This window comes from Theropithecus gelada, chromosome 14 (assembly GCF_003255815.1).
Source record: "Theropithecus gelada isolate Dixy chromosome 14, Tgel_1.0, whole genome shotgun sequence".
NCBI lineage: Eukaryota > Metazoa > Chordata > Mammalia > Primates > Cercopithecidae > Theropithecus > Theropithecus gelada.
Window position 1 is genome coordinate 608,959 of NC_037682.1, and position 7,295 is coordinate 616,253.

Sequence of the window (7,295 nt, forward strand, 5' to 3'; positions counted from 1 at the left end):
TAGCCAGGCGTGGTGGCAGGCGCCTGTAATGCCGGCTCCTCGGGAAGCTGAGGCAGGAGAACTGCTTGAGCCCAGGAGGCGGAAGCTGCAGTGAGCTGAGATTGAACCACTGCACTCCAGCCTAGGCAACAGAGCAAGACACCGTCTCAAAAAAACAAACAAACAAAAAAACGCTGGGCGTGGTGGCTCACACCTGTATTCCCAGCACTTTAGGAGGCCAAGGCAGGCGGATCACAAGGTCAGCAGATCAAGACCATCCTGGCTAACGTGGTGAAACCCCATCTCTACTAAAAATACAAAAATTTAGCCAGGTGTGGTGGCGGGTACCTGTAGTCCCAGTTACTCGGAAGGCTGAGGCAGAAGAATGGCCTGAACTCGGGAGGCGGAGCTTGCAGTGGGCTGAGATCACACCACTGCACTCCAGCCTCGGTGACAGAGCAAGACTCCGTCTTAAAAAAAAAAAAAAAAAAAGACTACAAATAAAGTAAGCTGTCATTACAGCTGAAGACGAGGCCTCACTGCAGGTGACCATGGGGACGGGGCCAGCTGTGGTGAGGACAGCACTCTCACGGAGGATGTGTTATAAAAGGCTGCCCCCACCATGACAAGAGGAAACACAGAAGCCGGCGTGAACACCAGCTGTCTCACCAGATCTGTCTTCCAGGTCTTCCTCCTCAGACGCCCCCTCATCTTCTCCGTCTGTGCCATCTCCGTGCTCGCTGTCGCTGTCGTCCCCGGAGTCCCCACTGCTGCCCTCGCTGCTCTCGTCTAGACACCAGGGTGACACACAGGCCGTAGGGGCATCAAGACCATGCAGCAGAGAGCAGGTAGCTTTGCACAGGCATAGAGGCATCAGGAGCACCTGCCAAACGGCTAACAGCTTCCCCAGGGCTGGCAAGGTGGGGGCACACGCAGGGAAAGGGAACATTCTTTCGTTCAACATTTGTGTTGTTTGCATTAAAAATAAGACAAAAGAATACACTACTTCCACAATTTAAAATCAAAGGATAATTTTTTTTAGACTGAAAGTTGACAAGCGACACACACAGACGACCTCCACAGGGAAACACCAGGCACCATGCTCCTCCTGGGGACGCCCCTACCCGGCACTGGGCAGCTCACCAAAGTCACCTGCCGGGTCCGCAAGGCCGACCTGTGGGCGTCCATCCGGCCCCGGGCTCCGGGCCACAAGCTCATCCAGGCTGTCGTCATCCATTGCTGCACATTGAGCTCAGCTCTGAAAGAAACCAGAGCCGGGAAACTTCGAAACTGTCCCAGGCTGCAAAGAGCCCTCTGAAGAGCGATGACTTCTCCCCACAGGCCGCATCCCAGTGTCACATCCACCGCCACAGCACGTGGAGGGTGAGCCCTAAGACATCACACACGGAACAACCCTCACCAGTAAGCCTTGCACACGATTCACATTTACAGAGCTACCTGAAAAGCCACATCCCAGCTGGCCACTGCACCCGGCCAGGAAAAAAAAAAAAATTGTTTTTAACTTTAAAAAAAAAAAAAAAAAAAAAGGTCGGCCGGGTGCAGTGGCTCACACCTGTAACCCCAGCACTTTGAGAAGCCGAGGTGGGTGGATCACCTGAGGTCGGGAGTTTGAGACCAAGCCTGGTCAGCATGATGAAACCCTGTCTCTGCTAAAAATATAAAAATTAGCCGGGCGTAGTGGCAGGTGCCTGTAATCCCGGCTACTGGGGAAGCTGAGGCAGGAGAATCACTTGCACCTGGGAGGCAGAGGTTGCAGTGAGCTGAGATTGTGCTACTGCACTCCAGCCTGGGCAACAGAGCAAGACTCCGTCTGAAAAAAAAAAAGTAAAATTAGCTGGGCGTGGTGGTGGGCACCTATAATCCCAGCAACTCAGGAGGCTGAGGCAAAAGAATTGCTTGAACCCAGGAGGAGGGGGCTGCGGTGAGCTGAGATCGCACCACTGCACTCCAACCTGGGCAGTAAGAGTGAAACTCCATCTCAAAAAAAAAAAAAAAAGGTCACTGACCAGTGAACTGCAACACTCCTGAGGAATCGCAACACCATATACAAACTAAATGGCCTCATCCTGAGCTGAGGCAGAGCCGGGCTTTATCAGCTGGGCACAAGAGGGGGCTCGGTGACACGCAGGGTGCTCTCCCTGCCAAGGCTGGCCAGTGTCGGGAGGCCCGGAGGCTCCTCTGACCGCACCCCAACCCCATCCACCAGGGTGTTGCTGAGTCCCCGGTGGTACCCAGAGCTGAGGAGGCAGAAGGCACAGAGGCCAGGCCCACCCCTTGGCTCCCAAAGCCACTTGCTCAAGGCACTAACCCATCAGCCAGGACCCCTGCCCTTCCCACTCTGCAAGGTCACTGTGAAGCTACACAGGACACCGTACAAAGCCTTGGGAAATCTAGCTGGACACGCTCCTCCTTCCACACCAGGGTCTCAAACTTTGGTCCCAGATAAGGAATGAGATGCGTGCACGTGGTTCATTTCTCATCAGTGCTATTCACCTTGTTTCCCAGGCGACCCTGGGAGGAAAGGTCTCTCGACTAGGAGAGTGAGCCAGGAATCCAGCGAGGCAGTGAAGCCGGCCCTGCAGCACTGTTTCCCCACCAGGTCCAAGCTCCATCCATGGTCAGATGAAAGCACGTCGCACAAGAGGCCAGGAAGTGGGGGGCCACAGCCAGGGGCCCTCGAGCTCAGGGCCTCCTCGCATTGGAGCTCAGCTCCTGTCACCACCGCGGGTTGCACATGTACCACAGCAACTGGGGAAAGGGGCTGTCACCGCCACTGCTGTCCGGACACCTCTGGACAACAATCCCTAATGGGGCTAAGGCTCAGAGAGCAGGACGGCCTCACTTCCTATCTAACAAGACAGTGCAAAACCCTAGATTCTTTTTTTTTTTTTTTTTGAGATGGAGTCTTGCTGTGTCGCCCAGGTTGGAGTGCTGGAGTGCAGTGGCACGATCTCGGCTCACTACAAGCTCCACCTCCCAGGTTCACACCATTCTCCTGCCTCAGCCTCCCGAGTAGCTGGGACCACAGGCGCCCGCCACTACGCCCGGCTAATTTTTTTTTGTATTTTTCAGTAGAGACGGGGTTTCACTGTGTTAGCCAGGATGGTCTCAATCTCCTGACCTCATGATCCACCTGCCTCGGCCTCCCAGAGTGCCGGGATTACAGGCGTGAGCCACTGCACCCGGCCAACCCTAGATTCTAAGGTGATGCCTTCTAAAATAGTGACGAATGTCAACTCAGCAAACTGTCAACTGCCATATGTGACTACCGCCTGGAAACAGCAATTGTAGAAGTGGTTTTGCCAAATCAGTAATTGACCTGTCTTCTACCTGCTGCCCTAAAGTGAAGACAATCGGCCGTGATCCCTGCTCAAGGGAGTCTGCAGCCCTGCTACTTGGTGGACTCAGCGACTCCACAGAGATGCCCTGCTTGTCCTGCATCTGAATCCTAGAGACACCGGCTCTGAAAGACACACAAGGGCCACGGCCCATCCAGGAGGGTGACCCCTCTTCCATTCAGAGACACACAAGGGCCACGGCCCACCCAGAAGGGTGACCTCTCTCCCATGGCGTGCACTGAGACCTAGAGTGGCCGTAGCTCTCAGGCCGCAGCTAAGAGGACCTTAACTCCCTGGCAATAGCTGTGACCACCCTAACAACGGACCCCACATCGTCCTGGGACGCCTGCTACAACACCTACCCTGCGCCCCTACTTTGTGCAGCACAAGGTGAATGCAGTTCTGCCCTGGGGAAACACATCTGAAAGAGGGAGGCAGATTCTCTCACATGAATCTACCAGGGAACACTTCAAGGAGACCACCTAAGAGACAACAGAGCAGGGCTGGGGGGAGTCCCAGGGTCCAACTACTCCGAGTGCAAATCCTCACTCTGATGATGTATTTCACACAGAAAGTAAAAAATGTGAATCAGGCCAGGCGCGGGGGCCCACGCCTGTAATCCCAGCACTTTGGAAGGCAGAGGTGGGCGGATCACGAGGTCAGGAGATCGAGACCATCCTGGCTAACACGGTGAAACCCTGTCTCTACTAAAAATACAAAAAACTAGCCGGGCGCGGGGGCAGGTACCTGTAGTCCCAGCTACTCGGGAGGCTGAGGCAGGAGAATGGCGTGAACCCGGGAGGTGGAGCTTGCAGTGAGTGGAGATCATGCCACTGCACTCCAGCCCGGGCGACACAGCGAGACTCCCGTCTCAAAAAAAAAGTGAATCGGCAGCCAGGCGCGGTGGCTCACGCCTGTCATCCTAACACTTTTGGAGGCCAAGACGGGCAGATTGCCCAAGCTCAGGAGTTCGAGACCAGCCTAGGCAACACAATGAAACCCCATCTCTACCAAAATACAAAAAATGAACTGGGCGTGGTGGCGTGCGCCTGAGTCCCAGCCACTCGGGAGGCTGAGGCAGGAGAATTGCTTAAACTGGGCAGGCGGAGGTTGCAGTGAGCTGAGATCGCGCCACTACACTCCAGCCTGGGTGACAGAGCGAGACTCTGTCTCCTTAAAAAAAAAAAAAAAAAAAAAAAAAGTGAATTAGCTAGGTGTGGTGGCTCACGCCTGTAATCCAAGCACTTTGGGAGGCTGAGGCAGGCAGATCACTTGAGCCTGCGAGTTAGGAGACCAGCCTGGGCAACATGGCGAAACCCTGTCTCTACAAAAAAATTTAAAAACCAGCTAGGTGTGGTGGAAACCGCCTGTAGTCTCAGCTACTTGGGAGTCTGAGGTGCAAAGATCACTTCACTCCAGGAGGTTGAGGCTGCAGTGAGCCATAATATGTGAACAAATAGCTCCTGGCTTCTTACTCGATGCAATGAGATTGAGGACCACCTCCAAGGGTTAGGAAGGGCGACAGGCAATGGCTGGGCCTGCCCCAGAGCTGCCAGAAGAGACCAGTGAGGCCATGTGGGGTTTGGCACATAGGAGCTCGCCAGAAATACCAGCTCAGGAAAGAGGCTGAACTCTGCGAGTCCGTGTACCTGTGGGGCTAAGTCCTGAGGCCTTTGAACTTTACCACAGCTGGTGAGGGAAGCCTCCATGGGCCTCTTACAATCCTCCACCACAGCAGCAGGAAGGTTCAGGTTATGTGAGACTGAACAACATCCTTTCCTGGGTATCCCACAACAGTAACTAGGGATTATTTTGCCAAAGACGAGAAAATAACCCAGGAAGTCTCTGCAGATACCCTCCAGCACAACCACCAGAAACAACACATTTTGGGACCACCAAGAACCCTGCAGTCAGGATGCGGGTTAATGGGAGCCCCTAGTTTAGGACCTCCTGGTTGCACCAGCAGCCCCAACTCCACATCTTCCCTTCCCCATATCCACCTCTGCCGTGTCCCAGGCCACAGGCCAGGAAGCCATTTCCACAGAAAAGACCACAGCCCTTCCCAGCTGTTGGCCACCTTTGGCTGGGCTAGCAGAGCTCAGGTGGAGGGACCACTGTGGCTCTCCTGCTTAGATTCCAGATTTGGGGGATTAAAGGGGAAAAGAAAACCGGAAACGCTATTTCTCTCTCTCTTCGAATTCAGGGGAACCAACGCACTGGCAGTCCCAATTGTTACTGAGGAATGAAAAGGGCCTTTGGTGTCCGGGGTGCCTGCAATCCCTTTCCATGCCAGTCCCGGAACCTGAGTGCCCATCTCAGGCACTGAACAAGCCTGCAGCCAAGTCCAACATCTCAACTCAGGCCAACTTTTATTCTTGTATTCACCATTTGCTGTATCAGCTAGGAGACCTCCAAACTGTAAACTGCAATGATAGTCAAAAAGTCAGGTATGAACAAAGGTCTCCGCGGGCCTGAGATGAACACAGCGCTGCTGAGGGCCACGGCCAGGCTTGTCGTAGCCATGATGCTGAGGCGTCATCCATCCACTAGTACTCTGACTTAACATTCTTCCCATAAGAAAGAAAACCGGATGGTCCAGGAGAGAGGTCAAGTATGCCAACCCCGAAGTCAAACCTCAGCTCAGCTTCAGAGCCTGTCCAGTGACCACAGGCCACAATGTGGTTCACCCAGCTGACTGCTGTTCTGCTGCTGTCGAAACAAGTAAAGCGCGGAAACTCCAAAGAAGGGGTAACACAAGCAGCGTCAAAAAGAGCACGGTCGGAGTCGGGGCTGGCGCGGACCCGGCCGCCGGCTCTGCCCCTCCCCGACTGTGTGGCGTGGGCCAGTTACTTAGCCTTTCTGGGCTCCAATCCCCTCATCGGTAAAACGGGAACAATGCCTACTCCAGAGGGGCTGTTGTGAGAACTGCAAGAGTTAAGGAATAGGAAAACCGCCAGCCACACGGGCCTGTGGACGTGCAGACAAGCCTCGAAGCCCATGAAGGCAACCACGCACAGAGGCTGGCAACAAGGCAGCGAAGTCACAGCGCTCTTCCAAACGCGGCAGGGCGGACTCGCAGGGGGCACGCGCGTGGGTGCCACGGGGCGAGGCAGGTGGGCTCCCGCCGCGTCCCCGCAAGCCCCGGACGTCCGCCCGCAGGCCACGGGCCTCCCAGTCTCTGCGGGGCCTCCCAGCGCGCGCGCCCGCCCGCCCTCCCGGCCCGCGGCCAGCGCGGAGCAGGCCTCGCCCCACGGTGCAGGCCGCAGACAAAGCGCGTGGCGCCCACAGGCGGCCCGCGGCCCGGAGGAGCAGGGACCCCAGGGCCGGCGCGGCCGCCGCACGTACCCGGAAACCTCGCGTCCCGCAGCCGCTCCTTAGGGCTGGCCGCCGCTGCCCGACCGAGAGTCGCTGCTAGGCCCGGCCCGGCCGCCGCCGCCGCCGCCGCCGTGCGCTCTTCGACCCGGAAGTGCACGGCGCCTCTTCCGGGCCCCTGCGTCCCGTCCCGCCCGTTCACTGGAACCACTGGGACCAGAGCGGGAAATAAATGGCTGAAATGAGGAAGGTACCACTCCTTGCAGCCAGGGATCTCGAGGCGTTTAAACGGTTTCCCTTCCACCTTGGGAACACTGTTTAATGCAGGACTGCTGCCCGGAGAGATCAGTATCCTGGAAAAGCTCGTACTGTTTAACCCCCGACCGTGGGCTGGTCGAGGCCCTCCCCCCCGGCGGCCGGGACAGCTGGTATCGCCCGGATCGCCGCCCACCGCCCAGAGCGAATGGGAGCTGCTTCCTGTACGTCTGCTCCGCCCCCACGCCCGCAGCCCTGTCTCTCCTCGGGCCCGCAGCCCCACCCCGCCCCCACGCACGTAGCCCCGCCCCCACTCCCGCAGCCCCGCCCCGCCTCGGGTCCGCAGCCCCACGGCCCCGCCCCCACCTCGCAGCCCCGTCTGGCGCCCGC

General features: G+C 57.0%; 1 long non-coding RNA gene across 1 annotated transcript; it reads right to left on the reverse strand.

Moving 5' to 3' along the window:
- Positions 1-652: 652 nt before the first annotated feature.
- On the reverse strand, positions 653-7,057 carry LOC112607163. Its single transcript, XR_003115745.1, has 3 exons — positions 6,684-7,057; positions 1,123-1,237; positions 653-768 (listed from the first exon to the last, which is right to left on the reverse strand). It is a non-coding gene; the product is annotated as an uncharacterized LOC112607163 (long non-coding RNA).
- Between the last annotated feature and the right edge of the window lie 238 nt (positions 7,058-7,295).